Here is a 22,944-nt window from a genome sequence, read left to right on the forward strand (position 1 = left end):
TCACACATTGCATGACCCACTTTGAACATTGACCAGAGAATGGCCTTTTTCAGCCAGGAGCTGCTGATGGGTCCCTTGCTCTATGACCTTGCTGTTCTGCATCACGGCAATCTCATCAGTATTTTGGATGGTGGAGAGGCGGTGAGCTATCACAATGCAGGTGCGACCTTCTCTGGCTTTATCCAGCGCTTCCTGGACAATCTGCCCAATAAGAAAAGCAAAAGGTCAATTAAAAATGAGTACAGCAGCTGTTTCCACCTGTGGTGCCCTAGTCTGTCATCCATTATGTTATCTGTGATAGAGCAATGACAGAGGTGGTGCTTCTGTGGCCTTGGCGGTGAAAAACTGTTACTGGTGACTGGTTCAGATCTTGGGTTGGTGGCAGTGGACAGAGAGTGCTTGCTGGTGTGCATACATTCACATTTTCACTTGCCCCAGAAGTCAGGTCAAGCAGACTTCTTCAGGGTCACAGCCAGGCCCTTTCCTTACTGCTGCAGGCAGGTCTTAGTTGGTCAGTTTTAGAAATTGTCCCTAACAAATTGGTCCTGCTCTTTTGACAAGCCAGGCACTTTCTCACTCACTTTCAGTAATGTGGAAAACTGCTCCAATTACAACTTAATTCCCTAAACAGTTCCATTATAAAATCGTGGATAATTTTGCATTCTAGTTTGTAGGTGCTAAGTATGGTGTAGTTAGTACCCACACTTTTACCCCCTCTCCCCTTTTTTTTTTTAATACTCTGAAGGTTATAAATTCTCTAATGTCACCTGATGTTCTGGGCTCTGTGGCCACAAAGATGCCAAATACTGCAATAAAATTACTTTGAAAATTGATAATACTGAATTGCTTTGGGGTTTGAGAGTGGGTAAGTAAGTTTGTTTGTTTACAAAAAAAGAGCCTCCTGTTGGCATGACCAGCCAACTTGCAAATCCCTGTTCCCGTACGGAAAGCCAAGGTATCTGTACACATTCTGTATCCCGTGCAGAGGTAGCTTCATCTAACAGCAGGATTCGGGGCTGCCATACAATAACAATTCAGGGCAATAGCAATGCGTTGCTTCTGACCACCAGAGAGCTGGGTTCCTTTGTCTGCCACACGTGTACTGTATTTCTAGATACAGAAAGTCATCATAAGTGTAAACCTGGATTTGGACCTAATCCTGTGGAGCGTGACATTTGAGCTGCATTCCCGCCAAGTGATGTGTCTGGGGTAGCCCCTTGCTGGTCACTGGGGCAGGTGTGGGTGAGGAGCCTACACCCAGTAGCTGAGCTGAGAAATGCATTTCTGAGTGTATTTCACTGCAGAGGAAACCCCCTGATGCTGAACAAGAGCGGTGTCATTTGTTTTGGGGTAGGGGACCAAGGTGCAGAGAAGGTGAGTGCAGGGTGCGAGAGGAAGGTTGTGACATTGCCAGGAGCGAACCCAGGACTCGGCTTAGCACCGAGCAGTCTGAGCGTTCAGGTCGTCTTTAACCACCCTGGTTCTCTGTAAGAAGAAAACTCAGCCTTAGAGACACTGAGAGTGATTTAGAATAAATGACAAGCCAGTCAGATTCAAAATCTCATCTGCCCCACAGAATCTCCTAGACTGGAAAAGACCTGTAAGATCATCTAGTCCAAACATAAACCTAACACTGACAAGCCCATCACTAAATCATGTCCCTGAGCACTGTATCTACATGATCCTTAAATACCTCCAGGGATGGGGAGTCCTCCACTGCCTGGGTAATGCGTTCCAATGCCCGATGACCCTTTCAATAAAGAAATTCTTCCTAATATCCAATCTAAACTTCCCTTGGCGCAACTTAAAGACATTTCCTCTTGTTCTATCACCTGTTACTTGACAAAACAGGTTGACTCCCACCTCTCTGCAACCTCCGTTCAGAGGGTTGTAGAACCCTGCACCCTCTTTTAAAGCTGACACAAATTTCCTCAAGAAATTTAATTGCAGCTCTGTGCTTCTCCCGTTTGTTATGTCTTATGTGAATGAACGTACATCTCTCATCTCAGGGATGAGGCTTTGCAGGGAAAATCCACCAATCTCCTAAGCATGTGGGAATTTATTGATGAAGCAATATTTGTCCTAGCCCATATTTTCCACAATAGCGAGCTGCCAAGCAGGTGTTAGCTTCAGCCCATCAGGTCAGACAGCAGGTACAAAGAGCCTTTGCATGCATTCACCTGCCAGCAGCTGCTCAGTGGGACATGAGTAGATCAAATCTGAGATATTTTTTTTTTCTATCATAATTATTCACAACCAATGTAGAAAACCTGAAGCTGTTTTTCCCTCCAAGGCGCTTTTTATTTTGCAGCAAAAAGATCCACTGTACCAGAGACTCAGCTGGTCACATCAGATGCAACCAGGAGGTAATAATTGGTATACATAGGGAAAGGGAGAGAAGGAAGCAGAATCACCATCCTGTGCCTGTGGGTGACTGGGACATTGGACTTTTGGAGCTCAGATCATCTTTTTGCTCTGTTTATACAGTGCCTGGCATGGGAGAGAGCCCTAACCCAGGGTTTGGATTCCTCAGTACAACAGTCAACTAAAATATAGTAGGCTAAATGTTTCTGTCCTTACAAGAAAAAATGTATTTGTGTGCACGTGAGACTAGGGACCCCTTTGTAAGGAACAACTTGATTTGTCAGCTGTTTTCTGTGTGGGCTGATGAGATGTATCTGTCATTCTCAGAATGTAATAGAAGCAGTTAAATGATTAAGCACTGAGTAAGTATTTCTTTGCTATCTCAGAAAAAGATCTCTCACAGTTCAAGGCCACTCTTTTGTTGAGAAGCATCAGGAGTAAAATACAAACTCCAGGGAGAAGCCAAAAGGTCACTCCAGCATCTCCATCTGTTCAAGGAGGGTATCTGTACTTCAGGCTGCAGTTCAGTTTGAGCTATAGATGACAGTTTTGCCTTTCACGGAGAGTCTGGACTATGGCGGGAGGCAGATATCTGGGTTTGGGAAGTCCAGTGGTCACATTTTTCTCTGACTTTTAGAGGAAGGATCTAAATCCTCCAAACTGAAGCCCTGACTATGGATGAAATATGTATGTAAGTGAAGAAACAGATGACATACGAGATCACTTTATTTGGCAAGAAGAAAATTGTCCCAGGAATGCAGAGACATCTACCTGCATCCTCCAGATGCTTCAAGATACAAGAAGGGCTTGTCAGTTTTTTTTCACCTTCCCTTTACTTAGTTTTTACATGCTAGGTGATGATACAATGAAGTTCAGTGGCTACCCTGAGCAGTGCTGCTGTTAAATTTCCAACAATTCATCCTTATTGTAGTTAAACTAACCCTCAGTGATACCAGTAGGCTCTGGTCAGGCCAGTGTAGCAACACCTCTCCATTGGATCTTGTTCCAGTAACTTGAAATGACATAGGAAATTCAGAAACTTTACTTTCCTTCTACTTTCCCCATGGTTGCATAGACAATACTGAAAATCCATGTGTTCCTGCCCTTAATTTCAAAAACATTACCAAAAAATTATATTGACAAAAGTGAGTAGTTACACTAGGAAACATGTAATGAGATTATTTAAGAGGAAAAAAAAATATTATATTAATAAAATAGACTAAGCATGTGCAACTTACACTTACTGTTTCTCCACTGAGTGGATCATAAAATCTCTCCAGCGGCTGAACAACAGTGCTTTTTCTGCAACCACTGCTACCAACAAGAGCCAGTGTTTGTCACTTTTCCACTTTGATATTCAAACCTTGGGGGATTTTGACCTCTGGTTGGTTTGGGTAGTTAAATGCCTCATTGTTAAATGTTATGTTTCCACCAAATATTTTGTGATTGAAACAGTAGAGTTAGGTCAATTTTTTAGGCTAATGTAACAGATCGTAAAAGACTATGAAAAGCATTCATAAAAGAGATCAGTGGGAGTTTTTCCAAAGGATCAGATTTGGAATTAATATGTAGTGAGAAGCTACTGTGAAAACCAAAATTCTCTCCTAAGTATTCAACTCGGCAGGCATATTTTAATTAAAATTCTGTTCCATAAACACAAATTCTGACAGCTTCTCTTAAACCATCTGTTAAAGAAAATTATATTTTCAAAAGTAGCAATAACTCTAGGTGGCTGACTTCTGTCTGCTTTGCAAGGACCTTGTTCAGATTCTTGGCATGTTCTTTGCTGATTTTTTTTCATTTCTGTCCTTAAAGATGCTGAAAATAATCTACTATTTTTGATCTGCGCACAGAATCAATCCTTCCACTTAAAGATCTTTTCTAATTAATTTCTATAAAATGTAATATGATATATGTAATAGGGATATACGCAAACACAAGAAGAAATATAGTTCATATGAATGAGCACATAGTAAAAGGTAAATATAGACATATGCAAATGACCAATCAATGTAACAGCTCAAATGTATGATATTTCATAAGACTTCATAGCTATTTTCCTTTATTGTGTGTGTGTATATGCATATATAAGCATATATACCCATAATAAACACAAGATTTATAATATGTATGTGATAGTTGTCTGGAAAGTTCTGTCACATGCACCCATATGTTCATATACATTGTTGGTTACTAGTGACAATCTATTATGGACAACCTGGACATAAGTTATCCCTCAAAAAATTCTGCTTAAACATCAGAGGCCTAGTTGTAAGTTCAAGAACCATGCTCAGGTAGCTTCATGCAAGAAAGTCTTGAAAAATTATCTCTGCTGCATTAACCCAATTTCCACTGGCTCTTAAAAGACGTTTCACCAAGACACAGGTGAGGTTTTGGCAAGAGAAGACACAAAGCAAAGCTGAACCCCAGTTTGGTTGGATGAGTCAGATGTGAATGGGCTCGCGCAGCACTTGTTGTCAGTAGCTATGATGTGGGTGGGGGAGCAAAAAGAAAAACAGGCTTGAAATAAATTTGAGGAGAATGCTATGCTGTGCATAACGCCGTGCTTACTTACAGGCTTCTCTCCTGCCTCGCTGTAGCTCTCCATGGAGGGTGTTCTTTCAAACAACATGAGCAAGTGGGTAGCAGACATTTTGGCTTTGGCATAGTCTGGAGTGAAAGAAGTGCTTTGTCCTAATGCTGTTGCACCAAATACAATAGCTGAAAAAACTCTGTAGAGATTAAAAGGAGAAAAATAGATTGACGTTGATTTGGCAAAGGCAAGAAAATATTCTATGGGCAGATTAGGGGTTTCAGCTAAATATTCATTAATAAAGCTGGGGGAGGGCAAGAGCTGCCTAAGGCAAACTCTGTTATTTTTTTCCTTACTGAGAAAATCCATCATTTGTTTGTATGGAGGAGGATAGCACTCTAAGCTTCCCGTCCCTGCCTACTTGTCTGGATTTGTTAGAAATGGATGTGTTGATTTCTGTTTCTGTTCGTAATGCATGAGATGTGGTAGGACGTACAGTTCCTTCCAGCTCAGTTTCTTCATGTCTAAAATTGAAGTTATTGGTTGTGAAGCAGTCTGAGGATTGTGGAGAGATTTGCCATTCCACATTCCCTTTGAATGGCATAGTCTTCCAGGCACAGTCAGATACTTGAGTTCGGGAGACAAAGGCAAAAGGCAAACAGGACATGAGAAAGAGGCATGAAATCTGGGATGAGCAAAGGGCGTAGGAGAGGAGACACACAAGGAGAAGGGATTTACTTGAATGCGTAGTGAAAGGGAAGGTAATGCTGGTATTTGAGACGGGGTTGGTGTAACCAAGATAAGAAGCTGCTATAACTTCAGCAGCACTTTTTTTGCCAGACAAGAGTGTGGCAAGTTCTGAAAGCAAGCATGGGGTGTGCATGGGAGACAAAATGTCTATTGACAAATATGAACAAGGATTTCAGCTGCAGGGAGACAAGCAAAAGACTTGGTTAGTTGTTGGAGATAAGGGAGGGAGGAAGAGAAGTTTGGAAAGTCACCAGCTGGTGGGAACAATGGCAACAACTCACTGGAAACATTTCGAGAAGCTTTTTCAGCTCTGACTGGGCATTTTCTAGATCAAGTGTTTGCTGAACCTTTCTCCAGGTCTCCACCTCTTTTGTCCTGGGGTTTATAATTTCCTCACCTCAGTTTCACTCATTACTTGCTCCACTTATTTTTTAATCTTGTCCACCTACGCTCCCTACAGCTAAGCCATGTGATGATGCTGTTAAAAAAACCTTGTTGGCCATGAAAGTAAGGAATGGCTTTGCTTTGCCTGTCTTCATGTTGCCTTCCTTTTACCCTGGGCAACCTGATTACAAGGAAAATTCTGTGTAGGTACCTAAACACAGTCTAAAAGCGTCACTTATTTTGGATTTGTAATAGTGGAAGGATGGAAGGGGAATGTAAAGGTGAAGAATGGAAGACAGAAGTATTTATTGATTTTTTCAGTTCTATAATCCATGTTTTCAAAATACCTATAGAAAAAGAAAACACTTTCCCACATGGACAAAAAGATCCTAACAGAGATACTTACAAAAGCTCATCTTTAAACCACATATGTCCGTTTCTCAGTAGACAGACACCAAACCCAAAACACTCAGTGTGAGTAAAGTACATAATGACTTGTGTGAAGGCAAAAGCAAATCCAAAGATATGTGCTTTCTTTACAGAATTTCTGTAGCAGAAAAAACATTAATCATGATCATATTGTACATTCACTTGTAGCAATCAAGAATGTGAAAAGTATCCTAGAATTCAAAGGAATCCACAAGTCCTTAGTATTTTAAAGGAAAATAACCTCCAGCTTTTTGTAAGATCCTGATCTAAGACATCATAATTCCTGTATGCTTTAGGTTCCTCTCTGTCTCTAAGACCCCATGAGACTACTGGGACAGAGAAAGAAATTGCTCTAACTCTAAATATTTTGAGCACGTACAATTTGCATTGTCTTTACCTCATACATTCATTAATATTATTTTTAAAATTGTAACAGCTGCAATTCAAAATGTCAACTAACTGACACCTGAGGAAAGCCAAGAACTTCAGACTTTCCACAAAGAAGAAATGACTTCAATAGAACAAATCTTTGTGCTTTGTCTTACGTTAAATCAAAGCAAGTGACAGTTCATGAGGTTTCACATGATCTGCAATAGTACTCTGATAAAATAGCAGAGTGAACAAAAACAGAAGCTGCTGTGCAAGTCCACCCTTCTGGTTCCTTCCTCAGGAAAATTCCACTGATTTTTGTAGGAATCTTACCTAAACATAGAAGTAAAGACCAACTTTTGGTTTGTTAAAAAATAGATTCCCTCAGAAGAAAGGTCTTATGATTATAAGAATTAATAAGGGCTTTCATTTGCAGAATTACAACAGCCAATAACAATATCATGGACACTTTGGGAAAAAAAAAGTATTTTAGAGCATTACCTTTAGAACATTACTTAAAATGTCAAGAACATTAGCTTGAAGGGAAAGATGATCTGTATTTTTTATATCAAAGCTGAGTTTGGAATGAAAGATTTTATGATGCCGTGACAGAGATAAATTTTGATTCAGTTTATTGGTGTTAATTTATGTTCATTTTAAAAAGGAGTATTTCAATAATTTTTTTTTGAGAAGCATTCTTTTACCTGTATGATGCTTGCAAACTTCGTCCATACACATAAGCTCAAATTTTCTTTTCTGAGTCAAAGTAACAACAGTTCAAATATTTTCTATTGCTTCAAAAGCAATCTGTATCAGAGAACAGACATACATCAGCAGAAAAATAAGATTATATGGATTTTTTTTAACATAATCTGATAAATACAGTAACTGCAATAGAAGTATGTCTACAATGCTGTTGAAAGAGTGGTTGCAACATTTGTAGATAGGCTGCTGTCAAATATATCCAATTAGCGTGGATTATAGCAGCGAAGTTGAGGCAGCATACATTTTAGCACAGGCCAGCAACAGGACTTCTTTATTTTCCAGTGGGCTTGTGTAACCTGTCACAAGGATGACTCCATGCAGCTGTCATCACTGCAGGAGCCCGGTCAGGATAAACTGAACAAGCCTACATCACCTGCAAATGCATTTGGAACTGCAGGGTAAACAGATGTCCACATTTTCAAAAGCAACTAGTGTTATTTTGAGCTCACCCTTAAAGAAATTATCTTTCCCAGGGTGCATACTCAGCATTTTTTGAACATCAGCAGTCTTTCAAAATTCCTAAAGGAGAAAGTCGAAACTGCTGGCCTTTCTTAAAAATGTAGATACAGGTTTTCCTCGCCCATATGGCAGCTTGGCATCTAATTCCTATTATTTTTTTATCTTTGAAAATCTTCCTGTTTCACCACAGAAGAAAAAATAGTGGGTAGAAGTTTTCCAAAATGATTAATGATGTTAGGCACCCAATTTTGACTGAAAACTAGTTGAAGCTCATGCCTTAACTTTCTTAATGCTCCCCCAAAATTAAGGGGATTTATATGTATTTAATTACTACAATCATCAAATCTTCTAATAACAACAATTCATTTAGTCTTGGTCAAGAATCCAGCAAATCAAAACTCAAAATTTAAAGTATCTTGGAAAGCAATTTTGTAAAGTATATTCATGGAGCACTACACTCATTCTAGCTCATAATTTAGTTCCAATGTACTTATTTTATGGGAAAAGATAATTAAAAATTATCCACTGTCTAGAAAGTCACTTAAGACCTGGGACTGAAGCTCAATTCTTTGTCATGTATTGTCACCCATGTAAGACTCATACACTGTGGAATCCCACTGCCTTCAGAGAAGCCCCCTGTGGTGTCTGTACCAGTCCAAATCGTGTACTCATAAATTGCACCAGGAGCTAATTGACTCCATTAGATAAGTGTATGACTAATTCTGCTGCTCATGAGGAAGGCATGAAATACATTTACTATCTTTTAGCTATGTTGTTTCTGCATTACCTTTCACTGAGAGTAGTGTATTTTAATCTTTGGTGTGTGAAGGTAACATTTCTCCATAGGTGTTTTCCCAGGAAGAACTCCTCTTTTAAAGAGAAGTGTAGATTTTTGCCCAGAGCTAAAAGTTGATGCTTGGGACTTGTTTTCCCTCAGGTTTGCTTGATATGTTGGTAGTGAAACATTTTGCTGAATTGCTATAAAAGTACATATGTTTTAAATTTTGCCAAAAACTAGGGAGCTGAAAAAAAATTGTTTTGATGAATATAGTCTGCCAAAACCAGATAGTCAGCCTAACAATCCCGTAACTGTTCTTACAAATAGTCTCCAAGGAAGTTGGCATGAGATAACGATAATCAGCTGTAAACAACTTGACTATGAGATAACTTTAAAATATTTCAGTGCATAAGAATGCACTCAACAAGGTTACTTTTTCTTGTTTTATGAATAATCTGTGACTGTACTTTGATTTTTTTCTTGATTACCTTATCATGCAAAGACAAACAGGTGTTTTTTTTCAATGCATATATTCTTTTAAAATTAAACCTCCTTTAACTTCTTATATTAGTGTGTAACAAAAACCCTCTGGGCTTGTGAAACATCAGCCTTTACTGTAATGATACTTGGAAGCAAACTTGACTTTCAGCCTTCAAGTCAGTAAGAAAAAGGAAAAGCCTTGCAGCTCCAAACACGAGAGCTAACCTCCAAAAACTTAACTGTACCCAGGCACATTGCAGACCTTTCCTTCTACATCATTACTTCTACACAATAAGTAGAAAAAACACTTAGACAATCTACAAATAAGAAACACAACAGATTAAGTAACACGAGGGTTAAGATATTGAAATATTTAAATTATGTGCAAAACCAAACATAACTGCATGTAAATATCATCTGGCTTCCCTACAAAGACAAACACTATGCTTTCTGTATGTCTGTACTACTGATATGAATAGATTTACAGGCAGGTAAAGTGATACTTTGCTCTGCAGAGCCAATTTAAATACGCACGGAGGCTGAGAAGCTTTACAGTTGTTTCACTAAGAACCTGCATCAAATTTGTTCTTCTGAGAAGCAAGAACTTGGTCAATTCTTTTGGCTTGTTTCTTTGTTTTTCTAACAGCCATCCTGGGGGCTCACAGGGGTGTCCCAGTTTAACTTTGGTGCCTGCATTACCCTCTCTTGCCTTTTCCTAACCATTGTGCACTTTCAGTATCAGCTGAGGCTGAAAAGTATCCAGTGCAATCATTGTATGGTCTGGAAAGAGACACAGGAAACAGATACCAATTTTAACAAACTCATACAATGATTGCACTGGATACTTATTTCAAAGGAGCTTTGTGAGACCTTGTTTGTTAAATTCAAGTTGCACTGTAAGCCTCAGCTGAAAACTATTGTAGAATTTGTGGTAAATAAAAGATTAGTTAATTCCTTTTAATTCTTTTGACTGTTTGTCACACTTATACTGGGAAAAATAATATTATTAGAGAATACTTGTTTACATGTGTCAGGGGACAACATTCTGCCGATGCCTTGTGACTTGACCTTGCAATTACTCATTGCTATGTAAATTTATACCAAAATGCCTGGCAGGCAAAACCAAGAGGATTTTTCATTCTTTTTACTTTAGTGTGAAAAAGAATAGGAGTAAACATTCAAACACATTTTTCTAATCAGCTTGGGGCATAGAAATGCCCCTGACAAACTTTCCTAATATAGATCATGGAAAGAGAGACTAAGATTTGCTGCGCCCAGACTCTTCTGCACAACCGACTGTGGCATAATGGGAGGGAGGGAAAGGGCAGAAGAGAAGATCACACAGGTACTATGTTGGTTGGAGTGTGTCAAAACCCAGTCCCCATAAAACACAGTTTGTCCTGAGATGGCACGTCTTGGAAAGTGGGAGAACTGTTCTCAAAGTTATGAAATGAAGTAACACCCTCCCTCTTTGCTCCCACACTCACATTTTCCTTTGACACAGATTCCCAGGCTCCTGCTTCCCTTCCCAGATGAGAGGGGAAGAATGAAAACCAGAGCAAGAGATTGCAGGGCACGGTCAGCTACTCTGCCACCGAGATGTTTTCATGCATCGTTGTTACTGCTGTTTTCTATACTGTGCCTTTTTATACTAAGCCCACAGAGAACTGCAAGATGAGAGGTGATACGTGACAGGTAGAAGAGAGTGGCTCTGAAAGGAAACAAGCTGGAAAGAAATGAAGAAAAGGCAAAAAAGCAGAGTGCTGGGAAAGAATAGGGAACATGAATGCAGACTCGGGACAGGTGTGAGGGACGCAAGACTTTTAAAATGCTTAGTATGCTTGGAATGCTACAAACTATTTAAGAATATAAATTATAACTCACCTAGTTAACTTTCAGCTTCATATTTGCTAATCACCATTTTACCTGAATAATATAAGGCAGACTTTGACTTCTTTGAAGAGTACATTCTTGATCCATTGCCAATGTCCCCATCTATTAAGCAACACTGTGTAGTACACCATAAAATCAGAGACAAATGTCACTGAACCCACCTTTCCTGCAGTTTCCAGTTCCTTTTTTTTTTTTTTTTTTGCTTGGCCAGCAAGCATCTTCATTTGAATCATTCCTGTTATGGCAATAATTTGCACAATGGTTAAAAGCAGAAGAGTCAGCTGCAAGCCATAGAGCAATGACAAAACAGTCCCAATCCCAAGATTAGCTACATTTTGAGCAATTAGTGCCAGTCTGGAACATGTAGCCTGGAAAAGAATGAAACTATTGCAAATTACTCTGTGGTTTTATTTGAAAACTAGACAGGAAATATTAGTTATCTAGACAATTGAGATTTATTCATCAGAGGATATCTGAAAGTGCTTAATTTGGTTTAAATATTCTGCAGAACTGAATGCTTTATCTTTTGAAAAATGATTCTTTTGTACAGATCATTCCCTCAAGTCTTCTGTATCTTATCCAGTCTTCCTCCACTGTTTCCATCTATTCACTCAGGCTTATAGTCCTTGTTTTCAAGTTTTGTTAAGAAACAATGGGATTTCATAAGTCTCATTTTTCATACATAGATGCATGACTCCAAACTTGCAAGGTCTCCTGAAACATGACATTTCCTAACTTGGAATCTAACATGACTATTTTTATTCTCTCACCCCTTTTAACTTTAACCGTGTGAACAAACACAGTGCTGCAATGAAAGCAATCCTCATTTTGAGGCATACACTTAAGCATTTTGTTAATATTTGTAACGTTTAACATAGAAACACAATGCTGTCTAGACATCTAAGCAGGCTGGATAAATATCTTTAAGTAAATGGACTCCTTGGATGATTCATTTATACTGGTGACAACAGGGCTGAACATTAGTATGAACTAGAAGAAAAGATATATAGATACAAAAAAATATATATCTTACCTACTATTATGGCATTAAATTTTTGCATGACACCAAAATAAATATTTTTAATAAATAATATTATATTGTTTTATTTAATAAATAATAACAGCTTCCAGATGACTGTGTGTGCAGGATTTCTACCTATTAAATCCAGTCTGTATCATCATCCATGCTAAACCAGATATGAAAGATGTCAGTGCTTATTACTTACTCCCTTCACTTGCAAGGCATCATTAGCAAGGCTTGTAATTAATGCTCCGGTACTAACTTTAAGATCATCAAACCAGCTGATCTCCTACAACATGAAATAGAGTTATTGTAATCTAAAAAACTTTAGTCTGCACATCACCTAATTAGGCTACATTAGAGAACTTAATCACTTTGGATTACAATGGGATGACACACATGATATGATGTTCTTTACATGTAACCATAAATACAATAGACATAAAAGTTTAATAAAGATACGGGAATGCAAAACTCAAACCTAAGTTGTGTTAACAATCTGTATATCCTTTTTGCAATAGCACAAACACCACCATATCCAACTCAAACCATTCCATGATATTAAATGTAGCTTTATAAGAAATTTTTGCTTGTGAATTTAGTGTGGTTTTGATGGTCAGATGCTCACTAAGTAGCAATACGAAGGAATCTGCCATTTAGGGACAATTACTTGGATGTTTAACATGCATCTGCAAAGACTACTAACTGAGCAGTATACTTTCTCCTGTTAGAAAGCAAAAAATACATCTTAATTCTCTGTCAGTTACAAGTACTATGAAACCTGTAAGCCTGCTATGAAGCATTTCAAAAGTCTGAGTGTTGCTGCAAAATATCTGTGGTGTCTGAGAAGACACATGTAAAATGATATGCAGTGCTGGGACATTACTCAAGACTACCTCTTCCTCATCTGGAACACACTATTTTCAGGGAAAATATCCTGTCAATCATATCCTTTAGTATCTCATTAGCAATTCAGATTAATTGGTCAGGGAGATCAGTGACTCTAAAGCACTTATTTGAAAACTAAAATGTCTGAATTAAATACAAAATATTTGTATTATTTAAACCCAGGAAGTACAAATAAAATATTCACTCTATCTTTCCTCCAGATTTGCCAAATATCAAACGCAAAAGACCATTATAATGAAACAAACTATTGTCGTGGTTTAGACCAAATCGGCTACTGGGGACCTGGGGGACCCCAGATGGGACTGACAGATGCTCTCCTCTACCTCTCTTCAAAGAGAGGGGCAGAGGAGGAAAAAGAGATTTACGAGTTTAGAAGGAACTAAACTACTTTAATGAAATATTAATAATAAAATAAAAAAGAAATAATGAAATATATACAAAACCGTATCAAGCTCCCGAGATGACAATCACGACACCGGCTGGCACTGGGGCAGTCCCAGGCTGGACTCAGTGACGGACGGGAACTGGATTCCGGATCTGCATTCAGGATCGGGATCGCAGGCAGACAGAGTCCTCCTCAGACGTCAGCCATTGCAGGAAGAGAGAGAGCTGACCTTTCGATCCCTCAGCCTTTATACTGAGCATGAGGCAGACGGGATGGAATACCCTCATTGGTCAGTTTTGGGTCGCCTGTCCTGTCCGCTCCTCCTTGCAGGTGGGACCCCACTATGCTTTTCCACTTCCGACCCTCCAATGGGGCAAATAACAAAGTTGGTTGGCCTTGGGTGTTATAGCAATAAGTATAAGCAAGAGCCCCTCTGCATACCATGCCTGGGCATCAGCTATAAATATAGGTCTTATCACTCTGAGAGAGTGAACATTATCTGCACAATATGCTGTTAATTTCAGTTGTTAGAGGCCCAGGTCTCTTAGGCCCAGCTAAGAAGCGAAGTTACTGACCAAAATTGGTTCTGTTTTACCTCAAACCAGGACATTATGTATTTGTATTATTTTGTGAATACATAATTCTTAGCAACAGTATGTTATTTTTGTGTAATAACTGTTCATAAGGTTACTGTAAGAGCTTTTATATTTCCTACCATTAATGTATAAATGCATTATCTTTAGACATCAGCAAACAGGCTACATTTTGATTTCTTGGTGTTTTATTGAGGGTGAGGGATTATTTTTAAGTGCAGTAAAGTACTGTATTCATAAATACAGTAAGAAAAAAAGATGTAAAACAAACAGTTTCAATCTGGCTGTAGGCTAACATAGCCAGATGGCTGCTTTGGTGTTACATGAGATAGAGAACACACCACATGTGTTGGTGCTGATACACAGAACCCTCCCAGGTCCAGTGCTGTAGTGCATGATACTTGAGCATGATGCCAGGTGGATACTATTTTCACACCAGAGACCTTACTTTCCTCCTGGGCTAGTCAAAAAAGTCTCAAGGGACATAATTTCCAAGGAGGTGACCTTTAATCCCTTCTTATATAAACCAGAAAGAAGGGGCATCTGGGCCCCCAGTGAAAGGGGTAGCGGAAGGGAAGCTGATGCGAGTCAGGTTGGCTCTGGGAACTTCTCAAAGACGGAATGACCCTCTGTGGACACCAGGTAAACCTCACTCAGCTGTATGGGCTGGTTCTGCCAGGGTGGTGGTTCTGTCTGTTTGGAAACCTTCTCTTTGGTTCCAGACTTGCCAATGTATCAGACGAGCATGGCTGGGGTAGACCGCTGTCTGTAATGAGTGAAAGGCAAGGGACCGATGTGTCTAGTCTCACATTGCTCTGCTTTCTGCCTCAGGAATCACACTCACGCCTACAGCTGGGTCAGCTGGGAGTAAAATTTGATAGAACTTCAGGGAAGGATTGCATTTATGCTGTGGATTGATAATAAGATGCTGAATACCAACATTTCCTTGAATAATTATAAATTTAAAAAAAAAAAATCTTGGTAGGAAATCAACTGGTAAGGGTAGGAGTGGCAGTAAAAGAGGGGCAAAAATACTTGTGTTAGTTCTAGCTGTGCTGAACTACAAACTGGAAATGCTAGCAAGCCTACAGAGCAGGTACCCGTGCAGGCTGTGCCTCCCAGGTAGGGCTGTGTCTCCCAGGCAGGGCTTACCAGTTTGCACTGGTGTGTGACACACAGCGCAGCAGAGTTGGGATGCTGAGGAGCTTGCCACTGCACCAGCTCCAGGAAGCAGCTAATGCCAACCACCAAACGATGGTGATAAGGCTGGTTATGCACACAGTTAGGATCCTTGCCATCTTACTCACTGCTTAGCAACTAGAGATTGCTGTGCTTGGATTTCAGGCTGATTATTTCAGGTTTTCACTCTGCTGCTGAATATACTTGTTCCTACCCTTGACCCCGGCCATGGATGTCCTTGGCCCTGTGCCTGCTACATAGGAGCAGCCTCCTGTTTAGTTAGTTCAGCTAGTCAGATATCCAGGTCCTATAACCTTCACGAGTAATTATTTATGGATCATAGCCTAAACATGGAGTCAGCTGATCATGAAGGCAGATCTGAATTTCAGATTCAGTCTCTTAGAGTACAGCCTACTTTCTCTGGTCCTCAGTCCAAAGGTGCTTTGATTTTATTAAATAAGCTAAAAAAACACTACCATTACCTTTGAGCTTTTTAACATTTGACTTATAGTTGTATCAATAAAAAGGTTTTAAAATAATTTAAAATATCTACCTGGACCTGTTATGAAGATTAGTCCAGTCAGTTTCTAAACTGAACTAAAGAAATCAGTGTGGTATTTTTATGGATGTGATTGCAGCATGACTACTTCAATAAACACAAAGACAATTTATGGCATGTAAACAAACAAGCATTTCTAAAGCTCTGGAAAGCCAAATATATAATGCTTTTACCTGACTCAGAATTAATCTAAATGCCATGGATTGAAGGCTCATTGTAAGGATTTCTCCAGCTTTGCCAAATGTGAAACCCTGTTTGAGAAAAAAAAAAACCAAACAACTTTTTTATTTTCTAATCACAGTTTTTGTCTTTTTCAGATAAACAGTTAAGTGACTACCTGCATATAATATTAAAAAGAATATTACTAAGTAAAAAATATTCTATCTGTAACTGAGGTAATTGAAGTTTTTAAAAGCTAAATTTAGCACCTATAAGGGTAGAGCAAAGAATGAAACATTGTTTTTTAGGAAACAAGTGTATACCATGTAATATTTTTCAGGTTCCACCAAATAGTGTTTTAATTGCAGGACTTTTTTTATCACAGCTGATCTCAAACAGAAACTGGTCACTTCACAGTAACAGGATCAGTGCTATCACAAGTAAGACCCTGTATTTGTTTTAGGCACTGTATGAATACCCTCTCTCTCTCTCTCTCTAGGAACTTATAATCAAAAAACTGTAGTGCTACTGGTTAATTTCTAGACAAAGCCTCTGAACCTGCATGGAGACTCACTGACTACAACACAACCCAGCGTGCACAAAGATGCACTGGTGAATCGGTCCTCGTCCAGGGCCACGTAGGGTCAGACTACACAGGAACGAGATGAGGGAGGCAGACGGACACATTTGAGTGGAGAAATATCCATAGCAGCTATACTACCAATTTCTTTTCTTTACCAAGGGCATCATAGAAGTAGGAATTTTGAGGTTGGTTCTGCCTGAAGAGAGGGCAAGGGCTGGAGGTCATTTCAGAAAGGGGACCCTGTTGTCTCAGGGGCATCAGGCAGAAGGTAGCAAGGTGTGTTCAGACGTCTACAGGTGATTGGGCAAGGCCAACACAAGTAGCTGAGCAATAACTAAAGGGATTTGTGCACATAAATGAGATGCACATCAAATCACATAAGTGAACTGATTTATATATGAACTAAGTAGGTTTCCTACAATATGCATAATTCCATGCATTGGCAAATACACATGCCCATATGAATGATTAAGTGTAAATGGGAATTTCGACTGTTCCAGAAAGTGTGGTCAAAGCTAGTTGATCCTGTACAAACAGAGGGGTGCATCCCAGAGACCAAAGATTTGATTTGAAACATTATTTAACTTTCACAGTACGGAGCTGTGAGTAATCTTAAATTAAGCATATGAACAACTACAGTAAGAAAAAATTACCCAAAGAAAAATAGTGACAAAAGCAATCAGCCCAAAACGTAAAACCAGCAGTGTATACATGCTATTTGTCTCTCTGATGGCAGCCTCTCCTTTTTCTATAAACATACATAAGAGAAAATTTTGAAAATTAATTTGCTTAGGTTACAGTGCAATAATTTTCCCTATTATTGTCACAGACCTGCTATATGCATTATATACACTTAAAGTAATAAGTTAATTTCTTGAAAAAATAAGTTTTTTTTCTCTTTGAAGTTTATAGATCTAAAGTGATTTTACATGTCTTGTGAATGAAGGTTTCATTGTTTTGGCAAGATAAAATTAGTAATACATGTCAGTGAACAACATACATCAGCAAATTATTATTGCAGTTTACACTTGCAAAATGCTGAGGCATGTCTTAAGACTCTAGAATAGCATATCTGGAGTCACTGGCTGAAGAAGTTAAACAATGCCTAGTTAGTGAGAGAGAAATACGGAAATAGTTCTTAATATGATGTTATATTTTACAGACTCATTATTTTTTTTAGGCCAAGACTCAGTGATAAACAGTCCTATTGTTTGTTTTCTATATGTTAACAAAAAAACCAACAACCTGTTTATGTCGTATGGAGAATTTGCTTTGTTATGGAAATAATTTTCCATTTAAATCTTCCATGCACTTATTTATCTCAACAGTGGATAAATGAACATTAAAGATGTAGTATCTTCAAGCCATCATCATACTTTTATATATGGTAAAAAAAATCATAGTTCATGAAGCAAGGAGATCATATAGTTTTGGTTTCACCAACTTCATAGAGCAATAAAGATAATGCTCCCAAGTTTGGATAACACAAGGATGTTTTATAAGGTTTGAGGTCTTCAAGGTCTCTAAATCTTTTAAAGAGATCTTTGAGGATGTTGTATATTATTTGTTGTTGCATTGTGTCTGTATATTTTGGATGTTGAGGAACTATCATTATGTGTTTTTTATTTTTTTAATGAAATTTAAGTTGCCCTAGTAAAAATGTATCTATAGTTTGCTCAAAGTGACTCCAGTTTACCTTGTTTTATACCTTGCTCCATAACAAGAAAATTTACAATGCAATTATTTACATTTTCTAACATAGATTTGTTATAAATCCCGTCACACATGAACATATTTTTAGAAGTTTTCAGAGTAAATTAATGTTTTAGAAAGGAAGGACCTTAATTTTATTTTTCCCCCAATGTATATCTTCTGCTCTTTGTCAGATTATTTTCCACATTGGACTGATTTGGGGGACAACTGCTGAAAGATTGCAACTGCATAGCATGGTTCTCTTCCCTCAGGGATATTTCCTGTTATTCTTTGCATTAAAAGCTACAACAACATTACCCCCTTTTTCCAAACAGTTCTTTGGAAGATAACACCTCATGTACGAGTATTAAAAATTTAAGATAGGCTATTTCAGTATCTTTCATATTATACACTACAGCATGACCGGTTGCAAAAAATGCTTCAGCAAATGCAGATGTTGATGTGTTTTCATTTTTTCCTTTTTCTTGCTTTCCGGAGAAACTGTAAAAAACACAAGAAAACAAGACTGAGACCCTTATCCCAAAACAGTCAAAACATGAACCTGAGGTTCAACTTCCAGGGCCGTATTTGTTTCTAAACTGATTTAGATTCCTGTAGCAGACAGATAAGATAATCTTTGTCCTCTACAACTCATGCAAGTAACATGGGCGTATATTCTTTTTGGTATGGGATATGAGTGCCATATAACATATGGGTACATAAGCACACATAAACACATATATTTGTACTCTTACACTCAGTTTCTCTCTCCTGTACTGCCAAAACCGTAACAATATCCTGCACTGTATCAATATTAACACCTTTCCAGCAAAATAATGTGTTCTGACTGAAAATGTTAGAAAATTCCCACCAGTACAAATAAAGTGCTACTTGCTTGAGAATATAACTTTGTTTTCTAACACCGTAACTTCAGGTTTACAGAAATTGTCTCTATAATGAAAAGTCTGTTCAGAAACGTTACCTTGCACTTCTTTCATCTTGTTGCTTTTGCATTGCATTGTGTTACATCATATTTTCTGAAGGGCTATGGCCGAGCACAGTTGGGCAAGACAGCACAAGGATCATCTTTCAGGCCCGCACTACCCACGCTGACGTATTGCTTTCTCTAAAGGGAAAAGGGTGAAGCAGATTCAGAGAGGTCACAGGAGAACCTCTCCTCATTCCACATCAGTGAGTTGATCTGCTTGAGGATGTGCAATTTGCATCACTGCTCTGTGAGACATTGAGCAGCTATTTTGCATTGTCCATAGCAAGGAGCTTTGCCTGTTCCTTACCTTTACAGTGCAAATTGAAAAAAAAGTGTCATTTTATTGGTTTATCATAGAGATAATTAGGAGATAGTGACAAAAGGTGAAGCATACAATGAAGATTTTTACTTCTTTGTTTTATATTCACCCCTATAATGTCTGAAATGATGACTGAAGATATGGGTTGCAAGATGCCATTGATAATTGCACATAAATTTCCAATAACAAAGTATTGCTATTAATTTATCCTAAAATAGAAGGATTTCATCAGGATAAATACAATACATTAACAGATGGAAGAGAGGGACATGCATATTCTTTGTAATATGCTCCTTACCCCATATTCCACGTTGGAAAACCCCAAAATAACTGGTCTTTAAAAACCGTATTAATAGCAGAATTTCTTACTCTTACTCAGTACCCAATATTAATAACATAAAAGAAGGACAAGACCAATGAATGCTATATAAGCCCTCATTCCTTCCAACAATAACAATTTGAGCCTTTCCCTGAAAGGATTTGTCACAAATCCCACTTACCTCTTGTGGGACTATCCAGAAAAAGAACTTGTGAATTTAAACCAATTTTTTGCATTTGATGGTATTGAATGTTAAAAGAATTTCTCCTTACTCATTGGTGAGTATAATCTCTTGCAACTTTAGGTCATTAGCCAGCTTGATAATTATACCTTAATTTTCAGGAATTTATTTGCTAACACAGACATTTTAGACAATAGATAGCAAAACATTTGGACAAAAATAGTAATTATTCTCTACTCAGGATGTGTTGAGTTATATGACTAATTACCAGGGATTTTTTTGCTCTGTAGTTTAACGAATTAACTTGCTACTTAGGCTATTCCCATAGTCAAATAATTCTGTTTCATAATATTACTCAAATATCAAGCATCACAACAAAAAATTAATTTTAGCTTCAGGGGAAAGGACTGTTTCCGTAGAACTCTTGTGTGATTTTGTCAATTTATGAGTCTTTAATCAGACACGTAGGCTGCTTTCACACATTTTATTAAAAAGTTACTCCTTCTTGAGTGGGATCACGTTTCTTTCTTATCTCATTAGTTACAGAATACACATGCAGGTAAGAATACAAAGGCATTCAAAAGCTGAACAGCTTTTACATCAAGTTCATTGTGCTGTGCTCTGAACCTATTTATACTTTTCTGAGCAGATTGTCTTTTCCATCCAGTCAGTATGGATCCTCTGAGACAGCTGGTGTGTTACCTTCTTCCTGTAATGGATCCTCAGTTCCTGATGCCTAAAATGAAGCACAGTATGATGCTAAACATTTTTTGTGGCCATCCAGAGTGACCCTGACAGGCTAGAGAGGTGGGCCTGTGCAAACTTCATGAAGTTTAACAAGGCCAAGTACAAGGTTCTGCATCAGAGTTGGGGCAATTCAACATGGATATGGCCTGGGCAATGAGTGGACTGAGAGCAGCCCTGAGGAGAAGGAGTTGGGGGTATTGTTGGATGAAAAACTGAATATGAGCTGGCAATGTGCACTCACAGCCCAGAAAGCTAATTGTAGCTTGAGCTGCATCAAAAGAAGCGCAGCCAGCAGGTCGAGGGAGGTGATCCTGCCCCTCTACTCCACTCTCATAAGACCCCACCTGGAGTACTGTGTTCAGCTCTGGAGCCCCCAGCACAAGAAAGACATAGACCTGCTTGCGTAGGTCCAGAGGAGGGCCACAAAGGTGATCAGAGGGCTGGAGCAACTCCCCCGTGAGGACAGTCTGAAGAGAGTTGGGGTTGTTCAGCCTGGAGAAGAGAAGGCCCCTGGAAGACCTTATAGAGGCCTTCTAGTACCTAAAGGGGGCCTACAGGATAGCTGGGGAGGGACTCTTTATCAGGGAGTGTAGTGATGGGGTGAGGGGTATTGGTTGTCAACTGGAAGAGGGGAGATTTAGATTAGATATAAGGAAGAAATTATTTTCTCTGAGGGTCGTGACACACTGGAACAGGTTGCCCAGAGAAGTTGTGGATGCCCCATCCCTGGAAGTGTTCAAGGCCAGGTTGGATGGGGCTTTGAGCAGCTTGGTTTAGTGGAAGGTGTCCCTGCCCATGGCAGGGGGGCTGGCACTAGATGATCTTTAAAGTCCCTTCCAACACAAACCATTCTATGGTTCTATGACTCTGTACTTTCCTGTAGTTTCAAATGATGATAAATTCTAAATAAAAGACATATATCAATTTTAAATAAAAGACAATAAAAACCAACAACAATTCATATTAAGTAAATGAAAGATTGGTAAGAATTCAGTAATTTTACAAAGCCTGATCAAGTATTGAAGTTTCATTAAGTCCTCTCTATACTCAGTGAAAAACTTGCCAATACGTTAATACTTATCAGAGCGGGGGAGTTTGTTTTAACCACAGAGATTTTTTTTTGTTGGGTTAAACTGTTCTGAAAACATACAGGAGAATTAGCTAAGTTAACTGAAGAGGCCCACCAAAAATCCTCTTTAAAATGAATCAGAAAGTCAACAAGAGGGACTTTCAACATGAGAGAGCCATGAAGAATAGGAGCAAGACTTCCTGCTGCTTCAATGTTAAGGCCTGAGAGAAACTGCTTGAGAAGTTCAGGAGATAGCTTGAGAGATAATAAAAATATTCAAGATAGACTATGTCTGCATGACAAAACTTCAGGAGCCTGAGTCAGCAAGATACGGTGATTTGCAAAAGCTCTTGCATAAAAGAGTTTGAGTTTTCAAAATGAGAGTGGGAGACACTGGAGCAGGTGACTTGAGGAGGGTGTGGAGTCTCCATCCTTGGAGGTATTCCAAACTGAACAGGACATGGCCTTGAGCAACCCACTCTGACCTCAGATTCCTCCCTGCATTCAGCGGGGGTTGGATGAGATGAGCCACCGAGGTCCCCTCCAACCTGAGCTATTTTATAATTCTATGATTTGGAAAAGTAGTCTGAGAAGCGATCAGCTCCAAAACTTCATTTTTTGCCACAATCTTCATTTTTACCTTCTCACACACTTTATTTTTAATGTCGTACTTGTAAAGAAACTTTCTTGGTTAGAATTCTTGTAATTCACAACTTTGAATTAAACTTGCATATTTTACTTCATATGAAGTTCTCTTTATGTGAAGTTTGGTACTCTTCAGGGAAGCTTTTCCCCCCCCTAGAGTTTCTCTATGGAGAATACACTGCAAAACTGGAGGCACCTTTGGGAGCAATTCAATTCAGTTACGTCAATAACACAATATGATAAAAGCTATGAAACAATTTTCATGAGAAAGCTACCTGCAGATTAACAGGCTTGTAGTAAATTCCATTCTGTTCTATTGATTCATTATGAGTCCCTTGTTCTGTGATGACACAATTTTCAAGTGCAGCTATGAGATCTGCATTTCGAACCAT

The 22,944-nt window shown here is 38.7% G+C and overlaps 1 pseudogene; it reads right to left on the reverse strand.

Annotated features, from left to right (window-relative positions):
* LOC104289934 lies at positions 1–22,944 on the reverse strand (annotated as a pseudogene).

Source organism: Charadrius vociferus, unplaced genomic scaffold (genome assembly GCF_000708025.1).
Source record: "Charadrius vociferus isolate BGI_N301 unplaced genomic scaffold, ASM70802v2 scaffold297, whole genome shotgun sequence".
Lineage (NCBI taxonomy): Eukaryota > Metazoa > Chordata > Aves > Charadriiformes > Charadriidae > Charadrius > Charadrius vociferus.